Source organism: Cryptomeria japonica, chromosome 8 (assembly GCF_030272615.1).
Source record: "Cryptomeria japonica chromosome 8, Sugi_1.0, whole genome shotgun sequence".
Taxonomy (NCBI): Eukaryota; Viridiplantae; Streptophyta; class Pinopsida; order Cupressales; family Cupressaceae; genus Cryptomeria; species Cryptomeria japonica.
In genome coordinates this window covers 699,412,310-699,428,209 of record NC_081412.1, presented here as the reverse complement: position 1 = coordinate 699,428,209, position 15,900 = coordinate 699,412,310, and positions in this window count along the sequence as shown.

Genomic DNA, 15,900 nt, shown 5'->3' with positions numbered 1-15,900 from the left:
TGCTTTCATTGTATTACTCTTGTTGCATAAGTCGGTTGATTCTCTTTGATGGTTTTACCGGCTATGGCTGCATCAAGTGGTATCAGAGCTAGTTATGAACCGGTTAGTAGAATAGTTGTTTTGGAACCTTGAGGCATTCCTTTGGGTGGACAGATTGCTGATTGGAGGCAGGCTGTGTGTGTGTGTTCAATATATCATCAAGGAGAGGCAATTGAAATTGGTAGTCAGATCACCAAGTTGAGGCAATTCACCGAAGCAGAAGAGGGAATGTCGCCTAGAAGGACAAACCCCCAGAGGGTGGAGCAGATGATGGAGGACTTCAATAATAAAGTGAGGAATGAAATCCAAAACGCATTGGCTGGTTTGCAGAGAAACCCCAAATCTGAGGATGAATATGAAGAAGTCGGTGAAGAGCTTGAAGCAAAAGAGGTTGAAGGACTGAAAGATGGAAGATAGGAAAGATTCATGAGAGAAGTGGCGCAATCGAGTAAATTTCATAAAGTGAAAGTTTCAAACATTTTTGGAACGATGAACTCGGAGGATCTGATTGATTGGATCAAAGAGTTGGAGGGCTATTTTGAGTTTGAGGATGTCAAGGACCCGTAGAGAGTCCAGTTGGCACAGAATAAGTTGAAAGGGCATGTTGTCTTATGGTGGAAAGAGTTGCAGAAAGATAGAGTGGAGAATGGTGAAGTGAAGATCACTCGATGGAGATAGATGGATGCAAGATTGAAAGCCAAGTTCATACCGGGAGACTATGAGTTGGAATTATTCAAGAAGTTGCAAAACCTGAAATAGAGAATCATTATTGTGAAAGAGTACACTAAGGAATTCTACAAGGTGATGATTATATCTGGACATAGAGAGAAGGATAGAGAAAAGGTGGTGATGTACATAAATGGACTTGTATTTAACATTCAGGATGAGATGAGTATGTTGAGGGTTTCCACAGTTGAAGAAGCTTACCAATATGCTTTGAAGGCTAGGGAGAAGATGAGAAGAAGACAACCAAATAAAGGGAAAGAGAGATTCAAGGGACAGATGAGTACAAAGAAGCAGAGTGTTGAGGAAGAATCAAAACCTAAGTGGAGTAAAGAACCGGAACAAAAAACACAAAGGAAAGGCACTGGAAATACCAATAGAGATTTTCCTGGCAAATGTTTCAAGTGTGGAGAAACCGGACATAGATTTTATGAATGTAAGAAGGGAATGGCAAGAAGTTGTGTGGAAAATGAGGAACCAGAAGTTGAAGTTACCGGATTTGATTGTATACTGGAGCAAGGATAATCCCTTATGTTCAGAAGAGTCATGATGGAGCATAACAGTGAGGATATTGGATCTACTTAGAGAAAGAGTCTTTTCCAGACTATGTGCAAATCAAGTGGTAAGTGTTACAAGGTTATTGTGGATAGTGGAAGTACTGATAATTTGGTATGTGAAGAGATGGTAGTGAATCTTGGATTAAAAAGGCTTGAGCATCCTTTTCCTTACAAGGTAAGTTGGTTACAAGATGATCAAAAGATAGAAATAAAGGAACAGTGTTTGGTGAATTTAAATATTGGACCTTTTAGGGATGAAGTTTTGTGTGATATTGTATCTATGAGTGCTTGTCATGTCTTGTTGGGAATACCTTGGCAGTTTGATAGAGGAGTTATTTATGACTGTAGAAGAAACTAGTCACTATTGAGAAAGGTGGGCAGAAGTTCACATTGACTTCTTTGAAGGAGAAAGAGGAGGTGAAGAATTTGAGTCCTGAGAAAAGTTGCAGTACTGAGAAACCAATTGCAGAGATAATACTGGAAGGTAATATGAGTTTGCAAAAAGATCTGATAAATAAGCTCGATGGACAAATAGAACTGGATGACAGAAAGCTTATGATAATAAACCAGATGAAGTCTTATGGCAAAAACAAATTAGAGTTACAAAAGAAAGAGAGGAGTAAACAGAGACAATGTGCAGATCTGAAGCAAAGGAAGAAAGACAAAGAGAGTTAGAGGTTAGAGAAGCTGGTTGAGGCACCAGAGGAGCTAAAGAAGAGGTTGGCAGATAAGGAAGATGTTTGGATCAGAAATGAGCATGGGGTCTTTATCCCAAATCCTTTTAGATGTTCATGAGTTGCCTCTCATGGAACATCTTTGCCTACATGGGGTGTCTGATGCAGGAGCATCCCTAGTCTATGAGAAATCTTACATCAACCAAAAATATTTATTTTTAGTTTAGTTCTTGTTTAGTTCAGTGTGCAGTTTCCTGTGTTCTTACCGGTAGTTGCTTGATTTAAATTGAAGATCCCATTTTTAGTTTCCAAGTTGGTCCATGTGCTTAATTCCTGAGTTTTTGTCCATTTGGACTCTTTTTCGGTCAGTTATCGCTCCCGGTTGACTGTTTTTGGGTTTCGAGATAATTCTTGTGCTTACTGGTTAACTTTCCTTCATTTCTGGAGTTGTTCTTGGCATGTGGATCTATTTTGGGTCTTGTCCGATGTTCTTTGGCATGTGGCCAACCTTCCTACTAAACCGTACTTCTTCGTTGTTATTTTCCAGAAGGATTTCTTTAATTCTTAGGGCTAACCTAGTTACACATTTCATTTTCCTGCATTGGTAAATGTAATCTTATGAGGCCGACATGGATATGTTCCAGAGGGTATTTATACGGCATTATGTAATCATTTGTAGAGGCATAGTAGGTAGAATTGAGAATAAGGATTGAGATTCATATTTAGTTATCCAATTGATTCTTAGAGTCTCGGTTGGATTGTATCTAGCTTGAATCCTGCATATAACCGGTTAACTACCAAATGTTCTATAATAATTTTAAGATGATAATCGGTTGGTTGTCGGAAGTTCTAAGGAAATAATATGATCTGTTTCTATAATCCTTCTATGTTTTCTTGTTACTTTTGTTGTGTTACTCTTGTTGCATAAGCGAGATGATTCTCTTTGAGGATTTTACCAGTTATGGTTGCATCACAATTATAGGAAAGCAACCACATAAGATTACACTAAAACACAACACAAGGCTAAATTGAAATGAAATAAACTCCTAGAGGCATACCAGATAATCATGGCATAAGGATCATGGACACATGTAGGGAAAGAGTGTCATCACATGCTATCCTCACAAAGAAGGGGCCAAGCCACACCTTGATAGACATGTGGATCCATCTCAAACTTGGAGCCAATCAAGGGAGTTTGGCTTACCGTCGCAACAGTCTTCCCAAGCTCATCTTGAGTCTCTCCTCAAGGGTTATGAGGTGGGACCATAAAAAGCATTTATTATCTTGATTAAGTGAACCCTAATTACCAAATACACTAATCATTATGGTTATCAATTGCAAATTAAACATAAACCCTCCATGTGGTCCCACGACAGGTCTAGACCCTAAGCATCCTTACAAGGAACCTCTTACAGGCCTATTTCTCATGACCCCGGTCCTACACATGCAAGAGCCCACTCTCCCTAACCATGAACCAAGACCTTAGGGTGAAACATAAATCACAATAACATCTAGAAGTCTCCAATGAAATAAATCCATAGTCACAACATCATAGATGCAAATCTGAAGCATAATTGTTACCAAATTTTGCTACACCTAAGTTTCGTGACCTGTTATAGGCCTTATATATTGCAGTTGGAAAAAGGTATACAAATGTTTTATCAGTTTCTCCATCTTTACATCATGGTTTGAAAGTCAAAATTTTGTTTCAAGATATGCAAGAATTTTAATGAAATAACTGCAAGATTGCATTCATAAATAAACATGTATGCTATACAAAGTACTCATTTTAGATATGCAATTGTTTAAAAAAAACAAGAGATATTCAAGTTTAACATTGCATAAAATACATCTTTATTTATGAAAACAAACTATTCAAAAGATCCCACACAAGTCATGGGAATAGTTGAGACAAGTACATCAACATAGAATTGTAAACATACAAGAAATAAGAGGGGCATCTGAAGAAGAGATAGGAATCATTCATTACCTGAAAAGGTTGACAAGTTCCTTTTGATAGTTGATTAGCATCTCCTGGAATCCAAGTGCCTCATTGTCCGCTCCAAGGAATCACTTGAAAAGTGAGAGAAGAAAGATTTGTTAGAGCTCAGGGTTACTTGCCTCACCCTAACATACATACTACTATTCCCGGTATGCTTACAGTGCTACATCAGACTCAGAGTAAAAAGAAAGATCAATGGAGATAAAGTACCATGAGAAAGAAACAAGTACTGTATTTTATCTAACTTGCTTGTTTCATGTGTAGATATAGGTTTTCATTTTATAACTATTAGGTATGTGGGTTAAAATGGGCTCCCACAAGGGTTGAGCTCAACATACAAGTCATCACTCACAGGGTGACACCAACCAATTGTTGAACATGGAATACAACAATAATCATAGTCCCATATACTATCATTCAATGACAATGTAAACTGCCATTCAATGGCAGTACATACAACAATGAAAATGGTTGCACTCAATAGTCAACAAGTGACTAGAGCCATCATATGAATGAGAGACCATACATAGGCGATAAAAGCATAAACTAGATTTCATTCATTAGAGAAGAGAAAATAATAAGTAATTAGAAATGCAACAGTCATAGTCTGGCATAACAAGTCACAAAGAATAAGGTCCCAAGGAGTTGAAGTGAGTAAGTCTCTAAAGAAATAAAGATGGGGTCATCAAAGGAATAGTAATCATACAGTAGTTGAGCCATCTAAATAGCCCTATCAACGTTAATTAAAGAGCTACAAAAAAATTCATCAATGACAAGACTACCACTATGTTGCAGTTAAAGATCATAATATTTGCAATCTAAACCTTTGTTCAGAGTACACAATACATAATATTTAATCATTGAAATAAACAGTGAAATTCCAAGTGTAGGACAAATATCATAGCAGAGTATAGGGAAAGTATGAAAAGTGTTGAACACAATGCACCACTGAGAGGGGGGTGAATCGGTAGTTCTCAACTTTTCCCTTTAACTGTCCTATGTGAGTGATGAGTTGAGACATTAGCATATTTTTATCCCCAGAACTCTTAAGTTTTTCTCATATTTTGATTTACATGATAGTAATGATGTATCAAAAGTTGACTATATGTATTTCGGATGTTAGCCTAAACCTATTAAAGCATGTTTTGCCTTTGTCAGTTTATTCCTGCAGCCATGTTATTCATTCCTGTTGCAATGCGGATTGTCTTAGGAAATATCATGTGTGAAATTAATAGATGTTTTAATTAATTAAAATAGATGTGTATGTTCTTGTATGTTCTTTCTTTTGAATTGCAGGGATAAACTGATGCTACGGTGGAAGCTCTCCTATCACGCCAATTGCAGAAAGATATATTCAAGGAGGTGACTGAAAGATCAAATCAATGGAAATGTTGATGAGCGTAAGGAACGGCAGAGGAAAAGTAATCACACAATGCTTACTGATGTCTTACTCAAGTGGACATTAGTGTTGTAAATACCACCACAATATGTTATGATTGTGGTTTGGTTTAGATCCACATTATTAGTTATTTAACCCCAGTTGTTTCCTTTCTTGATTAGTTATCTGCCTCTTCTTATCGGCATGATCTGTGTTGTAGGAAGTAGTTGTTTTCTTTTAAATAAAGGTCTTTATCTCTTTTCATAGGTTAGAAAGAAAAGAGAAGAAGCATAGCAGAGGAATTTAGAAATAAAGTTACAAGTGTTTTGAGTTTCTTTTGATTCTGAATCATGTAATAGATTTTGAGGAACAATGAATAAAGATAAGTTATTCTGAGCACTTAGAATTATTTTTAGTCTGGAAGCACTCATCCAAGGGGGCCCACTTGGTGAGTGTTCCTGTGCCTTTGTTAAAATTAATTTTCTTCTTTAGTTGTAGTAGATGTTATTGCATTGACTGTTCCTACAACCATTGGAAACAGATCCATTGACTGTTCCTACAGCCAAACCAAAACAGAGTAATTCCTGTTTGGCAGCATTGAACTTAGCTAGTATTTTTTGAATGAATTTATGTTAATGCAGAAGTTTTTCTGTAGCCTTTCAATAGTTTCAATTCTTGCTTACCTTTTTCGCATAGATGTTAGTTGTTGAAGTAATGCAGGGTAGCTATTGCAGGAACTTAGTGCATATATAGTGCAGACCCATTTCAAGTATTATGTCCCTGGTTTGACAATCAAATGAACACTAGCTATGGAAATAGTAACTTCACAAAGTGAATGTCCAAACTTCGAGTTGAGACTTCAACTAGAGTTATTATTCTTATTGTTGGGTTGAACATTTTTGGCGTCGTTGTCAGGGATGGTGTCAAACTAAGAACCTATTATGGTTATTACCTCTTCAATTTTTAGTTAATTATTTTTTTGACATACCAGATTTTTCCTAAAAATTGTATGAACCTTCATGCATAGGTGAAGAAGAGATGTTCTAGGTAGATTTCTACCCTGTCATCCTAATCATGCATAAATTGATTCCCCAGATATAAATCCTTTTTCTGAACTTTATCGAACCCAGAGAACTTGAACCACCTTGAATCTGAATTTCCTGAAGACAACCTTCATTTCCTTTTTGGACCACCAGAAGAAGAATTTCATTTAGTAACTCCCCCCACAAGTCCAATGCAAGGAAACCCACCTCCTGGTGGGAATAATCCACCCCCACCTTTCGACCCAACATTTGAGTTTCCCATCTCTGATCAATATGATAATGCTAATCTTAAGAACATTCTAGCTTCTTCCCTCCCTAAATTTTATGGACTACTGACAGAAGATCCAGACACATTTCTATTTGAGTTTGATGTTCTCAATAGGAGTTTTGATTATACTACAGATGCCCATAGACTCAAAATGTTTCCTGCCACTTTGAAAGATCATCTTTAAGATGCTTTATGAGCTTGGGTAGTAGCACAATCAGTACATGGGATGAGATGAAATGATTGTTTCTTGTAAAGTATAAAGATTATTGTAGAGCCACTGATCGCCATCGGGATGATATTTTTAGAATGACACAGAAAGAAGATGAGAGTCTTGAGGATTACTTGGAAAGGTTTTTGTTTAGTGTCAAAAAGTCCAAGCATAGCACTCTAAATGAAGATTCTCTCAAGCTGATATTTTTAAGGGGAATCATTGATGAATGCACTGATGCTTTGGATCTTATGGGAGGAGGTGACATTACACAATCCACATGGAATGACATAGGAAAAATTGTAAGAAGTATTCCAGATCAGCTTCTAAAAAATAGGTGTTTCAAGCCAGGAGTTCCTTCATCAACATCTAGTACTGGAGTTTGTAGAATGGAACTTAGCCATTTGTTGAAGGACTTTAAGGATGATATCATAAACAATATGGCTACTTAGCTAGATACGCTCTCAGCTAAGAAGAAGCATGAAGAAGCTGATGCATTTCTTGTAGAATTTTGCCCTCATTGTAGACAAAGGAAAAAAGACTGCAGATGTAAAATGGTTGCAAATCTTGAAGTTCCTGACTTCAAGCCAATACAAGGTGATGATGAACAAGTTTTCTATGTTGCTCAAAGAAGGCCAAATTTCCAAAGACAAGGTATGTCACCTTATCCACTTTCTTTTTCTGGTTATAGTGGAAATTCGTATGTACCAAATAATCAATGGCAGTCACCATATGCTCAAAATTCTGGTAGTTATCCAATTGGTATGATCCTCAAGGCCAAGGGCAGCATTTTGCTAGTCAAATTCCACAATGGAAACAACCACAAGGAAATTGATCTCTGCCTCAGGCACAAGGGCACCAATTTCAAGGGAATTGGCAACCTACTCCTCAATGGAGGGGGAGTCAACCATGGACTAATCAATCTTTTGGATATCAACAACCTAGTCAACAACCACAACCGCCTGCAATAATGCCTCCCCCTATAACCACTGTCATTCCACCTAAACCTACAGAGTTGCCCACTCAGCCAATGTTGAATCCTAATATTAAATCTCAGCAGCAACAACAAGTTTATTCAGTTGATCCTAATCAATACCCAACCTATTCTTTATCTATAAGTGATATTCACCTCAGATCCGGGACAACTCTCTCTCCCTAATCCATCTCCTCCAGTTATAACTGAAATACCCAAAGAACAAGAAATCTCTAGCCTAACAACCACAATACCTCAGAAACAGAGACTACCCTCATTTCCCTAGAGATTGTAAGAAAAAGAAGTTCTTACAGAACAGGAGCAAGGTTTTGATATTATAGATCAACTAAAACATGTATGTATTAAAATCCCATTGTTACAAGCAATAAAAGATGTTCCTTTATAAAGTAAGGCACTTAAAGAAGCATGTCTGAAAAAACTTGGTAGGAAGAAGAAAGATCCGCAAAAAGTGCATGTAATGGGTCAACTGGCAAATATTATGCTAGGAAAAGTTTCAATTCCTAAGTATTATGATCTTGGTAGTCCTGTTGTGAACATAGTCATTAATGGCACTCAGATCAAGAATGTTTTGGTTAATTTAGGAGTAGCCATTAATGTTATGACAAGAGAAGTAATGCAGCGGCTTGAAATCAATAGTCTCAGACCTACACCTACAGTCCTACAGCTTGCTGACAACTCTACAGTTTGACCTGATGGTATGATTGAAGATATAGTTGTTACTTTGGATTCATGGGAATACCCTGCAGACTTTATGATCCTGTCTCCAAAGGCAACATTAGGAGGATATCTGGTAATTTAGGGAAGATCTTGGCTTGCTACAGCTGATGCATATATTGGATGTAGATCAAGGGATATGACTATTTCAGATGGGAACTCTACAAAAACATTAGCTTTGTATTCTCCTGCTCAGCGCCAGTTTGATCAACAATAAGCAGTTTGGCCTAATTTGGGAGAAGAATCTGAAGGAGTTGACTCTATTAATCACCTTATGATGATTAGTAGAGGACCATTCATTCAATTCCATGATGAAGATTCAATTCTTTATAAAATTCTGACAAATGAGCTAAGACAAGAACATCAATTGCAGGGGTTAGTACCAAATATTGCAGACTTAGACTTTCCTGCAGCCACTGATATATTGCATACTTTGTTGTTGCAAGAAGTCTGTACTTCTCATTTTTTTGATATATCCCAGATTGATCTTACTATCAAAATAGAAGTTAATTTGTATAAATATTTAAATATCAACATTGATCTTGTAGAAACTCAAAAAGTGGCACTTATGGACTTGCTCAAATGTCATAAACATGCCTTTGCATGGGATTACAAGGATATGCATGGAATCGATCCAACAGTTTGTACCCACCATATCTACATAAAAGAAGATTGTAGCCCACTTAGACATCCACAAAGAAGAATCAATCCTGCATTAAAAGAAATAGTTAAAGAGGAATTGCAGAAGTTGTTAAAAGTTGGGTTTATCTATCCTATCTTTGATAGTCAATGGGTATCACCTTTGGTAATAGTTCCTAAGAAAGGAGGAAAATGGAGAGTATGTGTTGATTAGAGAGCCTTGAACTTAGCAACCAAAAAAGATCATTTTTCATTGCCATTTGTGGATCAGGTGTTATACTCTTTGGTTGGGAAGAGATACTTCTCATTTCTTGATGGATTCAATGGCTACAACCAGATTCAAATTGCCCCAGAGGATCAAGAGAAGACTACATTTACTTGTCATTGGGGAACATATGCATATGTTGTTCTTCCTTTTGGATTATGTAATGCTCTAGCCACTTTTCAAAGAGTAGTGATAAGCATATTTTCAGATATTTCCCAAGACATCATGGAAATTTATATGGATGACTTTACAACTTATGGTTCTGAATTTGAAGAAGCATTAGAAAACCTAAAGAAAGTTTTGCAATGGTGTGAAGACTATAATTTGTCATTAAACAGTGAGAAGTGCTTCATTATGATGCAGGAAGGTATAGTCCTTGGTCATCATATCTCTATAAAAGGAATACAGGTTGACCCAGCAAAAATTGAAGTTATTCAAAATATCACTGCACAGGTTAAGCAAAAAGATGTCAGAAGTTTTCTTGGTCATGCTAGATATTATAGAAGGTTTATCAAAGATTTCAGCAAAATTGCAAGTCCCTTATATTCTCTACTTACCAAGGATATGGAATTTAAATGGACTTCTTCATGCAATGAAGCTTTCTTAAAGCTCAAGCAAGCTTTGACCCAAGAACCAGTTCTTAAAGGTCTAAATTGGTCTTTACCATTTCAAATTCATACGGATGGATCTGATTATGCAATAGGAGCAGTTTTAGGATAGAAGGATGATAGGTTGGAGAGTGCAATATATTATATCAACAAGAAGTTGCAAGGGCCAGAGTTAAATTACACAGTCACTGAAAAAGAAATGTTGTGAGTCATATATGCACTCTACAAATTCAAGCACTACATAATAGGATATCCTATATTTGTACACACTGATCATACTGCAATCAGATATCTCATGAATAAGCCTTCAATTACTGGTAGATTATCTTGTTGGTTACTATTGATGCAGGAATTTGATATCACAGTTATTGATAAACCAAGAAAGTCCAATGTGGTTGCAGATTATCTTTCAAGGCTTTAGTTACAGGAATATCCTACAGCCATAGATGATGCTTTTTTAGATGAACATTTATTCCTTATAAAAGCCCACACTCCCTGGTATGCTGATTTTGCCAATTATTTAGCTGCTGCTAAAATGCCAGTTCATTTCTCTCCTAAAGAAAGAAGGTTGCTAGATGAGAAAAAGCTTTAACTTCTCATGAATTGTTGATTGTTTGTTTTATACTAGACCTGACCAATTCATGAGAAGATGTGTAAGAGAAGATGAAACATATGATATCTTGCATGCATGTCATGTGGAGGACATTTTGTTGCTAAGAGAACAACACTCAAAATACTAAACACGGGATATTATTGGCCAACATTATATAAAGATGCAACACGGTATACAAGGAAGTGTGATAGATTCTAGCACATGGGGAGACCTACTAAATCTGATGAGATGCCATTGTATCCACAAATATTGGTTGCACCATTTGATAAATGGGGATTAGATTTTGTTGGCCCAATTGATCCCCCTTCTAATGGAAAATCTTACATTTTGGTATGTACTGATTATGTAACCAAATGGGTGGAAGCTCGCGCCATGACACATGCAAGAGATAATAAGGTGGCTGAGTTCCTTTATGAGGAGATATTTACAGGATATGGAGTACCAAGGGAAATTGTATCAGACCAAGGATCACAATTTACTTCTACATTGATTGCATCCTTGGTCAATGAATACAATATAAGGCATAGAAAGTCTACCCCATATCATCCACAAGCTAATGGACAAGTAGAAGTCACAAATAGGGAGCTAGAGGCTATTCTTACCAAGACAGTGGTTGTTCATAAAAAAGACTAGTCTCAAAGACTTTTAGAAGCAATTTGGGCATATAGAACAACTTGGAAGACACCAATTGGTTTTACACCTTTTGAGATGGTGTATGGAAAAGCAACAATCATGCCTATTGAGTTTGAGCATAAAACTCTAAGGACAACTTTGCAATTAAATATGACACTTTCTAAAGCACAAAGACACTATATTCAGCAATTGAATGCTTTGGATGAATGGAGAAAATTGGTTGTCCAACAGACAGAACTGATTCAAAATCAGAGAGCCAAGAGGCATGATAAATACATCAAGGAGAAAAAGTTCAAATAAGGTGACTGGGCATTGTTGTATGACTCAAGATATAAAGATACTAAGGGAAAGCTGCAAACTAGATGGTTAGGTCCATAGGAGATAGAGGAAGTTTTCAACAATGGAGTTGTTCATTTGACCACAATTGACCTAGTTCAGTTCAAGCTTTTAGTAAATGGACACAGATTGTGTCTTTATCATAAGCCTACCACCAAAGAGGAGTACTTGTACCAATTCGCCAAGAAAGATCAAACACAGGTTCCTGCAGCAACTAGGCAAGTTCCTTCTGCAATAAAAGAAAGTATTAGGGGTAAGGTTCATGCAGCCTCTGCAATGAACATACCCGCCACTTCATAATTCTCAAAGTGTCATTTCATAACGATATTTCCATGTCTTATGGAAATATTATTCTCCATAAATAAATTTCCATCCATGTCATCCCATCTCATTTCTTTATCTATCATTTCATTCATGTCAAATCATTTCATTTGACCCATTCTTTTCGCATGACTACAGGTATATACATATTTTATTTTATTTTAATTAGGCATTTATGATTTCATTATGATTATTTCCTTTGCTAAATCCGTGTACACTTCCCTAAATCTCTTCCGCATGTGTGGACACGTGCCAAAATAAGTTGGGGGGTGTTTTATGGTCCGATTTCCAAAATTAGTAATTACTTGTCCTATTTGGTACCTTGATTTTATTGCTTTCCATCATTCTTTTAATGAGATATTCTTTGGCATAAGAAAGTAATGAATTATGCCGCCAAATTTGGAAATAGGTAAGGAAGTTTCAATTTTCAATCTGTAGAGCATTTTGGTTCTTCATTTCTCAGTTGCAGAGATTGCTACATTAACAGATTAAGACATGGGTGGAGATCCTATCTGCCATGAACCAATAATCCATGATGCGTTGCTACATGATGCTCTTTGTAAGCATTATTTTCGGATACATGGTTAGATTGTCTACTTTCTGAAAATAACATATTATAATGAAGAAATTGCCTCTGAGTTTATGCATTCATTTAATGAAGGGGAGACTATTGTTAAAGGATTAAGGGTCATTGCTACAAAGTAGCGGATAGCTGAGGTTACAGGGTTGCTGTAGGAAGGAGAGTTGTTTCTTGAATCAAAGGATGCTAGAACTATCAGAGAAGAATTTACATGCCCCATAGATGGACCTCTAATAGTGGAGGAACCAGAAGGGTATCCCTTCCAACATAATGGCCCCAGGTGGCCTTGTATGTAATGAAGTACATTACTTGCAAAGGGAGGTATTCAAATTTATATTCACCCCATTTCAAATTGCTTAGTCATTTACGGCATGACCGGAGAGGGAATGTTCCAAACTTTTTATATCACCTCATTTTCACAAGTGCCAAAGAAACACGGAAGAATGGAAATCGTTGTATCAGCCATCATGGTTTGATAAAATTGCTGGTAGAAGGTTCTCTTAGGGATGTTTCACAGATGGAATGGGGGTTATTTGAAGATATATTGTAGTTTAGGGTTGAAGATGCTCATGTTGCAGATGAGTTAGTAGTTGAAAAGGAGGAAATAGGAGAACCCTCTTCTCCTATAATTTCTGCAGAGAATGAATCTCTCATCACCAAAGGAGATGTGACTATTACGGAGGAAGAGATGGTTGAGACAAGCATTGAGCAGCCCTCCACTTCTTTTCAAAGAGAAGCAACATCTTCTAAAAGAAAAGGGAAGGAATTAGAAGTAATTAATGTAGATGATGAACCTATGGTTTAGTCGCAGGCAACTCAAGTTTCCCCTACAGCCAAGAGGCGTAGACCAAAGATAAAAACTCCTGCAGCAAAGGCACAGGTAGAAACCATTCTTGCTGCCACTCCAAAGGTTTATGCAAGAATAACTTAGAGTAGTACCCAAACAGTCTGTCCAGTAGGTGATGCAACAAAGGTTATTTTAGTGGAAGCATCAGAAGAAGAGAGCCTAGCAAAGGTTGAAATTCAAAAGGAGGATGATGTTGACAAACTTTCAAATCTGGCATATGTGGTAGAACAGCTTGAGGAACCTGTTGAAGAAATTCCATGTCCTAAGGTAACAGTTATTAGACCTCCATCATCCCTCAGTAGTTTATCTATTGCATTAACATTTTATAGACAGTGGGAGATAGAGAGGACTAGATTACAGGGGATTATTGACTAACAATAGAAGGAAATTCAAAAAAGGGATAATAAAATTGAAGAATTAGAAGCCAAAGTTGATACAATCACTAATATGGTCCCCGAGTTAATGCAATGTAGGGTACCACCAAGATTTTATGCTTTGCATTTGAAAGAGCGGTATTTAAATTTTAAATTAAATCACATTATTAGGGACCTTAGCCCTTCTTTAGAAACCCCTGAGGAATTTTATGATGCCTATCAGACTTCCCCAGTAGGTGTGAAAAAATTATTGTGTGAACTTTACTTGCATAACTATGTTGTAACTTCTAATAGTGAGTGGAATCCCTTATTATACATTGGTGATATCCACATTAAAGCCTTAATGTCATGGATTCAGAATGAGATCAGCATGGGAGCATAGGCTAGAACACATAGGGATATTGAATTTGATTGTCCATTGCCACTGAGGAAGGAAGCAAAAGAGCCAACAGTTCTCTATTATGAATGGCAGAAGCTATTGGTAAGGCAAGATGTGAGGAATCAAGTGTTGCTAATGAGGGAAGAAATATTCCAAGCATATGAGCATTTAGTTCAAAATGAAAGTGCACTTGCAATTGATGGCCTAACTCAGTGCTGGAAAGATTTTCCAGAAGAATTGAAACAAGGGGAACCTCATTCACTACCAAATTTTCATGCAGCTATGCAAAGAGCCCCTAAATATATCCAATTGGGCAGGATGAAAACCAATAACTGGTTACCTTTGATCTTTCAGCCCCCTATACTTATGTGGCCATTGTTGGGATGTAAGGTTATAGATCAGCCCTATGAAGCAGTTACAGAGGAGGCCAGATGGTCTAGGCTAGAAAAGATGAAGGGGTTTTATTGGAATTTAGCTTCAGGAGGAACAGGTCAAGGAACCATTGGTGACTTAAGAATTAGTGCCAGAATCAGGAATTTTCCTCTTGCTGGATGATCAACAAGACCTTAAGTTGGGGGGCATGATGAGTTGAGACAATAGCATATTTTTATCCCCAGAACTCTTAAGTTTTTCTCATATTTGGATTTACATGATAGTAATGATGTATCAAAAGTTGACTATATGTATTTCAGATGTTAGCCTGAACCTATTAAAACATGTTTTGCCTTTGCCAGTTTATTCCTGCAGCCATGCTATTCATTCTTGTTGCCATGTGGATTGTCTTAGGCAATATCATGTTTGAAATTAATAGATGTTTTAATTAATTAAAATATATGTGTATGTTCTTGTATGTTCTTTCTTTTGAATTGCAGGGAATAAAATGATGTTGCAGTGGAAGCTCTCCTGTCACACCAATTGTAGAAAGAGATATTCAAGGATGTGACTGAAAGATCAAATCAGCAGAAATGTTGATGAGCGTAAGGAATGGTAGAGGAAAAGTAATCGTGCAATGCTTACTGATGTCTTACTCAAGTGGACATTAGTGTTGTAAATACCGTCATGATATGTTATGACTGTGGTTCGGTTTAGATCCACATTATCAGTGACTTAACTCTAGATGTTTCCTTTCTTGATTAGTTATCTGCCTCTTCTTATCGGTGTTATCTGTGTTGTAGGAAGTAGTTGTTTTCTTTTAAATAAAGGTCTTTATCTCTTTTTCATAGGTGAAAAGGAAAAGAGAAGTAGAGCAGAGGATTTTAGAAATAAAGTTACAAGTGTTTTGAGTTTCTTTTGATTCTGAATCATGTAATAGATTTTGAGGAACAATGAATAAAGATAAGTTATTTTGAGCACTTAGAATTGTTTTTAAATCCTAGAAGAACTCATCCAAGGGGGCCCACTTGGTGAGTGTTCCTGTGCCTTTGTTAAAATTAGTTTTCTTCTTTAGCTACAGTAGACATTCTTGCATTGACTGTTCCTGCAGCCAAACCAAAATAGAGTAATTCCTGTTTGGCAGCATTAAACTTAGCTAGTATTTCTTGAATGAATTTATGTTAATGCAGAATTTTTCCTATAGCCTTTCAATAGTTTCAATTCATGCTTACCTTTTCCACATAGACGTTAGTTGCTGCAGTAATGCAGGGTAGCTTTCACAGGAACTTAGTGCATATATAGTGCAGACCCATTTCAAATATTACATCCCTGG